This window comes from Rhinolophus sinicus, linkage group LG03, assembly GCF_036562045.2.
Source record: "Rhinolophus sinicus isolate RSC01 linkage group LG03, ASM3656204v1, whole genome shotgun sequence".
Classification (NCBI taxonomy): Eukaryota; Metazoa; Chordata; class Mammalia; order Chiroptera; family Rhinolophidae; genus Rhinolophus; species Rhinolophus sinicus.
In genome coordinates, this window is record NC_133753.1 from 99,400,295 (window position 1) to 99,414,020 (window position 13,726).

The 13,726-nt window shown below is 34.9% G+C and overlaps 1 protein-coding gene across 13 annotated transcripts in view; it reads left to right on the forward strand.

Annotated features, from left to right (window-relative positions):
* PEAK1 (pseudopodium enriched atypical kinase 1) overlaps positions 1–13,726 on the forward strand; it is a 348,119-nt gene that overhangs the window by 171,641 nt on the left and 162,752 nt on the right. For 9 of the 13 annotated variants that reach the window (XM_074328311.1, XM_074328324.1, XM_074328322.1 and 6 more), the window contains one exon: positions 13,454–13,526. The exons of the other annotated variants lie outside the window; for them this stretch is intronic. The gene's annotated coding sequence lies outside the window, so the exon portion shown is untranslated. The remainder of the gene's footprint in view (positions 1–13,453; positions 13,527–13,726) is intronic. 13 annotated transcript variants of the gene reach the window in all.

Sequence of the window (13,726 nt, forward strand, 5' to 3'; positions counted from 1 at the left end):
TTCATAATGCTCCACACACATGAAAAAGAAATTGGAGTTGCACGTGGTCACTTGGCCAAGCTTTTGCGGGTTTCTAACGCACATTCTCGTCTCTCTTTGAAGGATTATTCATTGCAACTTGTACTCACACTTTCCTTAAAGCAAGTACTACATTTATTCTCCCCCACTCTTCTATAACATACCAAGAACATTGGTGGAAAATGCTTCTTCATAAAAAGAACTGTTCCACCTACTCTTAGAATGCCACTGATTAAGAAAGTCACTGATTTCTTCCTAGGGAATAATATTAGGCCTTCCCCTGAGAGTGGAAAAAAAAATAGGAATGGGATGTAAAGAATGAAGATGGCTGTGTGTTATGAGGAAAATGTTTATGCAGTTGCCATGGTAATAGCATATAGGTATTCAGGAGCTTATGGTATCTTTGTGTGTGCCAAATATAAATCAAATATGAGTTGAATTCATTCTCTTTTTTGGTTCAAATTTAATCTGACATGTGTGTTATGTAAAATATGCTTCTGATATAGCATATTCAGTTAATATTTGAAGAAAACAGGCAGTACAAGGGTCTGCCATGTTTAAAGATCATATATTTGAGCCATAGAAGTAAAACTAGGGGAAATGATTCTCAACAAATGATTCCTAAAAACAAATAGCACAATAAGAGTACCCGGGGCTGGGCTTTCCTGTGAAATTCATAATTAGCAGAGCTAATGAATTTTTCTTAATTAAACCTTAACAGTGTTGGACTTAATTAATACTAGTGAGTGATGTCAGATGCTGAAAATACATAGTTTGAGACTTTATTTTAATGTATATGTTTTCATTGGAATAAAACAACAGGCAGTGATTTTAAATTACGAAACTTGTGTGTCACAAGATATCAGTTAGCCTTCAATTTTATGCTTTATAAATGAGGCATGACAGAAATCTAGAGAGGGCATATATGAATTTTGTAGATACAGAGAATTTAACCAAATTTTCCAGAGCCTGAACTTTTTCACTAATTCCAAAAATAATACATACAATGCAAACCTGACCTGCAGCCACTGCCTTTTAATGCGCACACAAACCAGAACAATAGGAAAATCTAAAAATTACTAGAATATGTTCCATTCATTGAAAGTAGGGTGCTATTTTCCGATACTTCGTCTCTTTATGCCAACTTTGTTAGCCATTTCATAGACTTACCCTGTGTATTTTCTCCTCTCTTAGATTGACTCTGACACATATTATATACTTTGTAAGCAGAGAGCCTAGAGGTTAAATGTCTTATTAAAACAGTAATTACTTAAATGGTTCAATAAATCTAACAGTAATTTAATGAGACCAAGTAGTTGCACAGATACAACAGTGGGAAAGGGCTAATCAGAGAAAGTTTATCAGAGGAGGTAAGTTTTGAGTCAAAATTTAAAGATAAATGACCTTTGTGAGAGCATTTTGATACTATATCAAGTTGTAAAAATACATGTACCTATACAATTTAAGGAGATAAAGATGTTTGCAAAGATTAAATTAGGAAGGTGTTCACTAAAGCATGTTTATATTAGGGAAAATTTGGAAACAACTTAAACATCAAAATATAAGGAATGGTTAAATAGTTTTTGCATAAATCTAGAAAATGAAAAAAAATGTATCACTATTTACAATGATACTCTACAAGAATATTGATATGGAAAAGTATTCATTATATATTGCTTAATGGGGAAAAAAGCAGGATTTTGATTGGAATTAAGATCATTTCGGGGGAAATTGGCATTTTTACTGTTGCATCTTCCAATAAATGAACACAGTATGTTTCTCCATTCATTTAGGTCTTTGATTTCTTTCACTAGTGTTTTATCATTCTTAGCATACAGCTGCTATACTTGTTCTCTCAGGTTTATACAGAAGTATTTCTTTTTTATTGGCACTGTTCTAAAAGGTATTTGTGAAATGTTCATTAGCATATTGCTTGTATATTGAAATGCAATTGATTTTTGTGTGTTGACCTTGTATTCTGCAACCTTATGATACTCACTTTCTAATTCTAAGAGGTTTTTTGTAGAATATGGGGTTTTTTCTATGTATACAACTTCATGTCATCTGTAAATTGGCACAGTTTTATTTCTTCCTTTCCAATCTGTATGCTTAATTCTTTTTCTTGCCTTATTGCACTGTCTAGGAACTCCAGGATAATGTGGAATAGGAATGAGAGTGGGCTTCCTTGCCTTGTTCCCTATTTTGTGTGTGTGTGTGAGAGAAGTGTTCAGTTTTTCACTCTTAAGTATGATATTAGCTTTGGTTTATGTAGATGCCCTTTAATTATGTTGAAGTTCTGTTCTAGTTTGCTGAGAATTTTCATTATGAATGGGTATTGATTTTGTCAAATAAAATTTCTACATCAATTGATATGATCATATAGATTTTCTTTGGGCTGTTAATATGGTGGGTTACATTGATTTATTTTTGAGTATTGAACTTAACTTATTCCTAGGATGAACCCCACTTGTTTGTGGTACATTATTCTTTTCTTATATTACTGGTTTGTTAACATTTTGTTAAGGATTTTTATATTTATGTTCATAAGGCTTATTTGTCTACTTTTGATTGATTGATTGATTGATTGATTGATTTATTTTTGTATTGTTTAGCCTTGTTTGGGCATCAGAGTGAAGCAGATCTCATAAAATGAGTTGGAAGAATTCCTTTCTATTCTATCTTCCAGAGTAGATTGTCCAGAATTAGTGTTATTTCTTCTTTAAATGTTTCCTAGAATTTGACAGTGAAACTATTGTGTGTGTGTGTGTGTGTGTGTGTGTGTGTGTGTTTGTGAGTGTGTGTATGTCTAAGGTTTTGAACTACAAATTCAGTTTCTTTTATAGTTACCAGGCTATTTAAGTTATCTCTCATCTGAAGTGAGTTTTGGTAACTTGTGATTTTTAAGGGATTTGTCTATATATCTAACTTGTCAAATTTAAGTGTGGAGTTGTTCTTAGTGATCCCTTTTTAAATCTTTTCTAAATATCTCAAAGGTCTGTAGTGATACTTCATTATTCATTCTGATATTGTTAATTTGTAGTTTGTCGTGTTTTTTTTTTGTTGTTGTTGTTTTTGTCAGTCTTACTAGGGATTTATCAGTTTTATTAATCTTTTCAAAAAATCAGCTTTTAAGTTTTACTGCTTTTCTCTTTGCTATTTCAGTTATGTGTGCCCCTAGTTTTATTATTTTCTTGCTTCTGCATGCTTTAGGTTTATATAGGTCTTCTAATTTTTTATGGTGGAACCTTAATTTATTATTAGATTACTGGTTTGAGACGTTCCTAATATAAACCTTTAATACTATAAGTTTTCCTATAAGTACTGCTGTAGCTGCATCCCACAAATTTTGAAATTTATTTTTGTTTAGTTCAAAATATTTACAAATTTTCTTTGAATCATTCTCTTTAAACCATGGATTATTTATTTAGACAATTTCCAAGTATTTGTTGTTGTTTTTTCCTGTTATTTCTATTTTTTATGTTCAGACAATATTCTTTATGGTTTCTATTTTTTAAATTTCTTAAGATTTTTTTCATAACCTATGATATGGTGTATCTTGCTGAATGTTTCGTGCACACTTGAAAATAATGTATATTCTGTCATTGTTGGATCAAATGTTCGATAAATATCACTTAGATTCAGTTGGTTGATGGTGTGTTAGCTCTACTATATCCTCAGTGATTTATCTACTATTGTTTACTGAGAAAGGTTGTTGAAGTTTTCAACTGTAATTGTTGGTTTGTCTTTTCTCTTTTCAGATCTGTCAGTTTTTGGTTTTTATATTTTGAATCATTCTTATTAGGTGCCTACACATTTAAAATTGTTACACCTTTTTAGTGAATTGACATTTTTATCATTACGTAAGATTCCTCTTTATCTCTGTTAATTTTCTTTACTCTGAAGTCAACTTTGGTAATATAACTGCTCCATCTTTGTTTTGTAAATAGTGTTTTCATATTATACCTTTTTTCTTTTCCATTTAGCCTTCCTGTGTCTTATTTGAAATGAACTTCTTATTGATACCAAATATTGGGTCATAATTTTTTAATTCCAATCTGATAATCTCTTATATGTTGTGTTTATACTATTTGCATTTAATGTACTTGATGTGTTTGAATTTAGAGATCTACCATTTATTTTCTGTTTGTTCCTTCTATTTTCCATTTTTTGTCCTATTTGAACATCTTTTGGTCTTCCATTTAATTTACCTATTGTGTTTTTTACTCTTTGTAAAAAAATATTTAGTAGGTGCTCTAAAGATTACAACATACATGCTAAACTTTTTACAATCTACTTGGAATCAACATTTTACTATTTACAAGTAAACAAATATTTACAAGTAAATATAAATACAAGTAAATATAAAAATCATATCACCATATAGGTAGCTTTATCTCCCCCCTTTTATCTTCCCCCCCCCTTTGTAACAGTATGTGACACTTATATGTTACACTACATGCATTGAAAACGATATCAGACAATTTTATACAGTGGTACCTTGGTTTTCGAACCTCTCCATTGACGAACATTTCGGTTTACACACGCCATAAATTTTATGGATCTGTGGTATCATTAGATAGTAAAACTCATGCTAAATTTGTAATTTTAGGGGTTGATTTTAAAGGTCTGGAACAGATTAATCCATTTTGCATTACTTTCTATGGGGAAACCGTGCCTTGGTTTTGAACATTTCAGAATTCGAATGGTCTTTCTGGTCTTTCGGAACAAATTATGTTTGAAAACCGAGGTACCACTGTAATTTTTTGCTTTCAGCTGTCAAATATTTTAAAGAATTCAAGAGAAGAATCATCTGTTACATTATCCAAATATTTACCATTTCTCTTTCTCAATTTTCATTCCTGATTTTCCCAATTTCCTTCTGATAACATTTACCTTTGTCTGGACTACGGCAAAAGTATTTCTTTCATAGCATATCTGCTGGCAACCCTTTGTCTTGTTCTCCGTCATCTAAGTGTCTTTATTTGACCTTTATAACTGAAGGACATTGCTGCTGAATATAGAATTCTTGGTTGAAAATTCTTTTCTTTTAGCACGTTAAAAATACTGTGCCACTTCCTACTGGCCTCCACTGTTTCTGAGAATCCATGAGGTGTGATAAAAAAATATGGTGAATGTTTAAATAAATAAAAAAGTTGTTACATTAAAAGACACATTGCCATTAACCCCTCTCAAAATACTCCCCTTCGCTTTGGACACACTTGTCCCATCATTCTTGCCACTTTCTAAGGCAGTTCTGGAAGGCCTCTTTTTTTTTTTTTTTTTTTTTTTAAGATTTTATTGGGGAAGGGGAACAAGACTTTATTGGGGAACAGTGTGTACTTCCAGGACTTTTTTCCAAGTCAAGTTGTCCTTTCAATCTTAATTTTGGAGGGTGCCGTTCAGCTTCAAGTTGTTGTCCTTTCAGTCTTAGTTGTGGAGGGCACAGCTCAGCTCCAGGTCCAGTTGCCATTTTCTAGTTGCAGGGGGCACAGTCCACCATCCCTTGCGGGAGTTGAATCAGCAACCTTGTGATTGAGAGGATGTGCTCCAACCAACTGAGCCATCCAGGAGCTCAGCGGCAGCTCAGCTCAAGGTGCCGTGTTTAATCTTAGTTGCAGGGGGCGCTGCCCACCATCCCTTGTGGGACTCGAAAAGTTGAACCGGCAATCTTGTGGTTGGGAGCCCACTGGCCCATGTGGGAATTGAACCAGCAGCCTTCGGAGTTAGGAGCATGGAACTCTAACCACCTGCGGGCTGGCCCCTCTAGTTTTCTTTTTATAATTGAGTTCTAGTTTCATAGGATTGTGGTCAAAAAAGATAATTGATATGATTTCAGACTTCTTGAATTTACTGAGACTTGTTTTGTGGCCTAACATGATCTATCCTAGATGTGTTCTGTTTGCTCTTGAAAAGGCTGTATATTTTGCCATTTTTGATTAAACATTCTGAAAATATCTATGAAGGCCATGTGGTCTAATGTGTCATTTAAGACCAATGTTTTCTTGTTGATTTAGTGTTTGGATGATCACTCCATTGATGTAAATGGGGTATTAAATTTTCCTACTATTACTGTTCTATTGTCAATTTTTCCCTTTATTTCTGTTAATATTTACTTAATATACTTAGGTGTTCCTATGTTGGTTAAATAAATATTTACAAATGTTGTCTCCTCTTATTGGATTGATCGCTTTATCATTATATAATGCCCTTCTTTGTCTCGTTTTACACCCTTTGTTTTAAAGTCTACTTTGTTGGATATGAGTGTTACTACACAAACTTTCTGTTTCTAATGTAAATTGAATGCCTTTTTGCATCCCAACACTTTCAGTCTGTGTGCGTCTTCCCATTGCAAGTGAGTCTCTTGTAGGCACCATATAAATGTGTCTGGTTTTTTTTTTTCCCCGTTCAGTCACTCTGTGTCTTTTGATTAGATCAGTTAGTGTACGTTCATCAAAAGTAATTATTGATAGTTATGTGCTTATTACCACTTTGTTAATTGTGTTTTAGTTGTTTTTGTAGTTCTCCTGTTTTCCTTTTTTCTTCTGTTGCTTTCTTCCCTTGTGCTTTACTGGTATTCTTTACTGTTTTGTTTGGGTTTCTTTTTATTTTTTGTGTATCTTTTGTAGGTTTTTGTTTTGTGGTCACCATGAGATTCATATATATTCATAGTCTACTTTAAGCTGACAGGCATTTTAGTTTGAAGGCATTCTAAAAACTTTTTGCTCCCTCTTCCATGCTTCATGTTTTAAATGTCATATTTTAGATTTGTTTTGTGTATCCCTTTACTACTTATTGTATTCATAATTGACATTGCTAGTTTTGTCTCTTAATCTTTATATTAGCTTTTTAAGTGTCTAATCCACTGCTTTTACTGTTTAGTTGCCTTTACCCATGAGGTCTTTGTGTGTGTGTGTGTGTGTGTGTGTGTGTGTGTGTGTATTTATATTTATATATTTATTTATTTATGGTGATTGCCTCCTTTTTTTTTATTAATACTTTTGAGTAAATAAGACCCTTTTTACATATCTTGTAAAGCTGGTTTACTGGAGAGGAACTCCTTTAGTTTTGACTTGCCTGGGAAACTATCTTTTCTTCAATTCTGAATTATAACTTTGGCATGTAGAGTATTCTGGGTTTCCTCCTTTCAGCACTTTAAACATGTTCTGGTATACCCTTCTGGTCTGTAAAGTTTCTTATGAGAAATCAGCTGGTAACTGTATGGTGTTTCTATTGTATGTGACTACTTGTTTTTTTGTTGCTGCCTTTAAGATTCACTCTTATGTTTATCTTTTACCATTTTATTTACAATTTGTATTGGCATATGTCTTTTTGAGTTCTTCTTGTTGGGAACTCTTTTTGCTTCCTGGACTTGGGTGTGTGTTTCTTTCCCCAGGATAGGAAGGTTTTTAGTCTTTTTCTGTTTTTTCAAATAAGATTTCTGCCTTTTTTTCTCTTTCTTCTCCTTCTGAGAGCCTATGATATGAATGTTAGTGTGGTTGATGTCCCAGCCCAGAAGTCCCTTAAAGTATCCTGGTTTTTCAAAAAATTCTTTTTTTCTTTTTGCTGTTCTGATTGGGTGATTTCCACTATTCTGTCTTCCATGTCATTGATACATTCTTCTGTATTATCTAATCTGCTTGTGATTCCCTGTAGTATATTTATTTCAGTTATTGTATTTGTGAGCTCTGATTGGTTCTTTGTTACATTTTCTAACTCTTTGTTGAATTCTTACTGAGTTCTATTCTTCTCTCAAGTTTGTTGAGTATCTTTATGACCGTTATTGTGAAACTTGTATCAGGCAAGTTACTTATTTTCATTTTATTAGGGTTTGCTTTCTGGGGTTTTATATTGTTCCTTCGTTTGGAAACTATTTCTCTGTCTTCTCATTTTGTTTGACTGTGTTTGTTTCCTTGAATCAGATGAAACAGCCATTTTTCCATGATCTTGAAGGAGCTGCTTTGTGTAGGTGTGACCTCTATGTAGATTGCTTGTGCTACGTTTGTTTTTGGCTGGTGGCAGAGGAGGCCTGTGTTGTGCCTGTGGTTACCTGGATTTGCTGCCTGAAATGGGCTGCATTGTGCCCTGGCTAAGGCAGCCTGGGGCTCCTGGGGCTCCCTGAGGGGCTGGCTGACCAAGGCTGCAGCAGATGCTGGCTGAGGTGACCCTGTGTGTGGATTTCCAGAGGTGTTCTGGGGAGCTGGCTCTTTGGGGCTGCAGTAGGTGGTTGCTAAAGCATCCTGTGGTTCCGGGTTCTATGACCACCGTGGGTTGCCAGCTGATGGGCTGCAGCAGGTGCTGCATGGGACAGATCAGGGCACGTGGTACCCTGGGTGGCCAGCAGGCTGGGACTGCAGTAGTTATCGGCCAGAGGGGCCCCGGGCATGCTGTGGAGGTCTTACAGGTTGGTTAGAGCACTTGGGTGGAGCTCTCACCTGCACTGTCTAGGTGGAGAGGGAATGTAAACAGTCCTACTTGCTGGTACCTCAGGTCCAGGAGAATTCCTGCAGATCCCAGAGAGTTCCTACAGTTCTCCCCATCCAGGTGCCCTGGGGTTAATCATTGGGTTTTTTTTTCACATATAGTGTAGGTGCCCTTTAAATTGCTGTCTGATCACTGTTCCCCAGAGCAGGTGAGGTTATCTGTGGGGACCCCTCAGTGGTACGTGTCCTTACTGCGGCTCAGCCTGTGGGTAGGTTTCCCCAGGTTACCGTATCTCTATCCCTTCTGTCTGCTCTGTGTTGTCCCTGTCTCATTCGTTTTCAGAAGCAGTTCAGTAAGCCCCCAGTTGTACTTAAGCTCTTTATGTCAGTGTATATTCTTGTGTCCATGGGAAGAGGTAAGTTCTGGGTCTTCCTACGCCTCCGTTTTGGAAACTGTCCTGGAATTGTTTTCTTAATTGCATTTTCCAGTTCATTTTTAATGTATAGAAATACAACTGTTTTTTGTGTGTTGATATTGTATTCTACAACTTTGCCAAATTCATTTCTTAGCTCTAATAGTCTGTGTGTGTGTGTGTGTGTGTGTGTGTGTGTGTCTGTGTGTCTGTGTGTGTATGTGCGTGCGCATTCTTTAGGAGTTTTTATCTATAAGTTTATGTAATTTGTTTATAAAGATAGTTTAACTTCTTCCTGTTCAATTTGAATACATTTTATTTTTTTCTTGCCTAATTGCCCTGGCTAGAACTTTTTTGACAATGTTGAATAGAAGTAGTGAATGCGGGTGTCCTTTTCTTGTTCTTGATCTTAGGAGGAAATCTTTCAGTCTTTCATCATTGAATCTAATGTCAGATGTAGGTTTTGCATAAATGTCCTTCCACTTATTAGATATTAGAATCCCAGTGTCTTCACGTCCTTTTCAGCATTTGGTATTTTTACGCTGCATCATTTTAGCCCTTGTACTTGGTTTGTACTGGTCTTTTATTGGAATTTTAATTTGGTTTTCACTTTGAACACTTTGTTATGTGCTTTGTAGCCATAGAATTTGTATTTAAGGGAGTCTTTTACATTGAAAATCAATGTCAGATAACTTACCGTGTAGATATATATTGAATACAGCAGAGGTCAGACCTTCTTAACTGTTTATTTTAGGCCTATAAACTAAGTTGTTCTTGTCAGTTTTCACTGTAAGTACTGCTGTGAACTGCTTTTATAGTAAAGGTTTGAAAAATTAACTTCTATGGTATAATGTATTTGAAAATAATTATGAACATTTAAGTGTTTTAAAGAACCATGAAAAATAATTGTTTCTCTGTTATTGATACATGAATAATTATAGTTATATTTGGATATGAATTAAAACTTTTTAAAGAATTCAGTTGATATTACTTACCAAGAAGCTACATTTTTGCCAAGTGGCATACTGTGCTTCGGAGCAATACAAATGATAAAGGTGTGCACATTTACTTGTCATTGTGTTTGGCCAATGATCTAAGCGTCCCTGAAAATGGAGCTGTCTCCCGCTGGCTGTAATTAGGGTTGGATTATTTCATGCATCAGAGACACTAATGTCATTTTAACTCCTGGGTCCTACAGTTTTCTAGGTGTTCTCATTTCCTGTAACTTCTAAGTACTTATCTAGCTCACACAAGGTGTTGAACGAGTACAAACAGAAACATATAACCAGGTGAGCTTGTTGTTGTCTGCTTTTACTCTTAGATATTGAAATGTAGGGTGGAAGAATAGCTCAGAAACCTGTAATAGCCTAGAGAGTTGTCCTTTGAAAATAAATACATTGAAATAATGTTTAAAAAGCCCAGGAAGTAAAATAAAATGTGACAGGAACACTCCGTGAGTCTCAGTCTCTCAGTGTGGAATATCTGGCAATGATTGTCAACTCCTGTGAATAATTTTGTGACATTTGTAATTAAATTTTAGTAATGGTAAAATTTTATTGTATGAAGGATGTCTTGTTTTACTTGATCTTTTTTTAATGCCATGTTTTTTGTTTGCTAATTTGTAAATGGCTTTAGAAGAGCTAATATTTATTAAGCACTTGCTATTTGCTTCGCATGGTGCTGGTCTCTCCTCTTATATGATTGCTAACCTCACCACAATCTTTTGAACCCAATTTATAGACGTAACTAAGGCTCAAAAAAGTGTGTCTTCTCTAAATTCACAAAGCAAAGCAAATGATTTGAACTCAGATTAGTCTGATTTGCCTACAGTTTTCCCACTATACTAGGCGTTCTCACCCCAGTCCATTTAAAATGGACTTTCTAGACTCAGACTTTAGTATATTTAAGTGGCTCCTGCAGGTTAATAATGTGCATCTAGGATTAGAAACCACTGGATAACACACTGTGCTTGCTATTATGGTACCATACTTCATTGGGGGGAACATATACTAAAATACCATAATTTCATTTAAAAGTGTGTGCAATATTGTTCATTTATCTCTGCCAAGACACATGTATTTGAGACTTCCGATGCAAGGTGGTACACTGAGGACATGCTGAAACCCCTTTGCTACTTCACATTCCTGAAAGCAGTCCTTGCGTCTCCTTCCAAAAATATATAGTGTCAGTCAAACACAAGTGGGAAAGGAAACAAAAAGAGCAAAATTGGCCCCAAACCATAAAGTAAAGAACCCCTGAAAAATAGGATCGGAATACAGATGAGAACCAATCTAAAACACGCAGAGGAGTAGAATACTATAAAAGATATGAATGACTGTAGGGTGCGTTATGTCTACACTATTGGACAAGCAGAAATGTGGGTCTGCCCTTCCCTACCTTCATTTCTCTTTCTCTGTATGATTCAAAACCAGGCAATGTGGGTGTTTTAAAAGCCAAGGCAGTTGCCCAATATTGTCAATATCCAAAAGGGGTACAGAGCCTCCAAAATAATTATACATGTTCACTACCCAGTGGAAAATTTTCCCATCCACTAAGAAGTTGCTGTGTGATGACATACATCAGTCACAAGATATCTCTAAAGCCTAAACAAAGATGATTCCACAACCCAAATGAGCTAAATATCTTTAAGAAACTAATGCTATGGAAGACAGTACCAAACTATACAAATGGAAGAATTAATACCCAAAGAAACAGTCAATAGAGAAAGCAAAACAGAACTTTATAATAAGTATCCTCAGAGATATGCAGGATGATACCCCATTCATTATAAAATAAAATTTTAGAGATTTTTGAAATTAAGAAAAGTTTAAAAGGGAGGACAAAGAATTGGAAAGAGGAAAGGTAAATTGAGAGACATGTAATCATCCATTTATCTCCATGTATGCTTAGAGAGATGTATGAAATGATATTCAACTAATGTTAACACCTTTTCTCTCTGAGTAATGAATGGGACATTGGTTGATTTGTTGCTTCCTATTTTGTATTTTTATGTATCACTTAAATTTTTTTTTATTTGTTTCAGGTGTATCAAGCAACATAATGTGACATTTACACCTGTCATGAAGTGAGAACCCCCCTCCCCCAAGCTACTACCCCTCTGACATCTTACATAATTGTTACAATACCATTGACCATGTTCCTTATGCTACACTCCACCTCCTGTGACATATATATATATATATATATATATATATATATATATACACACAGATACAGATATATAGATATATTATATCTATATATAATTATATCTATATATATAGATAGATAGATATGTCACAGGAGCTGCAGTATAGCATAAGGAAGATAGTCAATGGTATTATATAATATATATCTATATATCTATATCTATATCTAGCTATCTATCTATCTATCTATATATATAATTAAAGTTGACATACAATATTATTCTACTTCAGCTTCAGGTGAATAGCATATTAGTCAGGCATCTACACAGTCTATGAAGTGATCCCCTTGGTAAATCCAGAGCCCATCTTTACAACATTGTTGATTATGTTCCTCATACTGTATTTCATACTCCACAACTATATCGTGTCTACTCATTTGCACTTTCTAATCCCTTCACCTTCTCCCCTATTCCCTCCCTCCCTCCCATCTATCAACCAGTAGTTTTTTTCCTGTATCTCTGAGTCTATTTCTGTTTTGTGTGCTCATTTACTCTGTTCTTCAGACTCTACATATAAGTGAGATCATGTGCTATTTTTCTCTGTCTGACTTACTTCATGTACCATAATATTCTCAAGATCCATTGATGTTGTTGCAAATGGTAACATTTCATTTTTTTTATGGCTGAGTAATACTCCATTGTACAAATGTAGCACAGTTTGTTTATCTAATCGTCTATCAGTAGGCATTCTGGTTGTTTCCATATCTTGCTATTGTCTATAGTGCTGCACTAAACAGGGGTGCATATAGTTTTTTGAATCAGTGTTTTGGATTTCTCCGGATAGATACCAAGGAGTGGAACTACTGGGTCATAAGGTAACTCCATTTTCAATTTTTGAGGTACTTCCATACTGTTTCCCATAGTGGCTGCACCAATCTGCAATCCAACCAACAGTGCACAAGGGTTCCCTTTTTTCTACATCCTCGGCAACACTTGTTTGTTGATTTATTGAGGATAGCCATTTTGACTGGGGTGAGTGGTATCTCATTGTGGTTTTTATTTGTATTTCTCTGATGGTTAGTGAGCTTGAGCATCTTTTCGTATGTCTGTTGGCCATTGTATGTCCTTTTTAGAGCAATGTCTCTTCATATCCCTTGCCCATTTTTTAATAGGGTTGTTTCGTTTTTTTGGTATTGAGTTGTATGAGTTTTTTAAATAAACTTTGGATATTAAGGCCTTATCAGATATATCATTGACAAGTATCTTTTCCCACTGAGTGGGTGCCTTTTTCTTTTATTGATGGCTTCCTTTGCTGTGAAACACTTTTTAGTTTGAGGTAGTCCCACATGTTTATTTATTTATTTATTTTTTGCTTCCTTTGCCCAAGGAGATATATCAGTAAAAATATTACAAAGGGTAATGTCTGTGTATTTATTTCCTATAATTTCTTCTAGGAGTCTTATGGTTTCGAGTCTGTAATCAGCAAACTCCCAACAAACAAAAGCCCTGGACCAGATTGCTTCAAAGGTAACTTATACCAAACATTCAAAAAAGAATTAACACCTGTTCTCCTCAAACTATTCCAAAAAATTCAGAAGAAGGGAAGGCTCCCAAGCTCATTTTACAAGGCCGCTATTACCCTGATCCCAAAACCAGACAAAGATAGACAAAGATATTACAGAAAAAGAAAACTATAGGCCAATATCCATAATAAACATAGGTGCAAA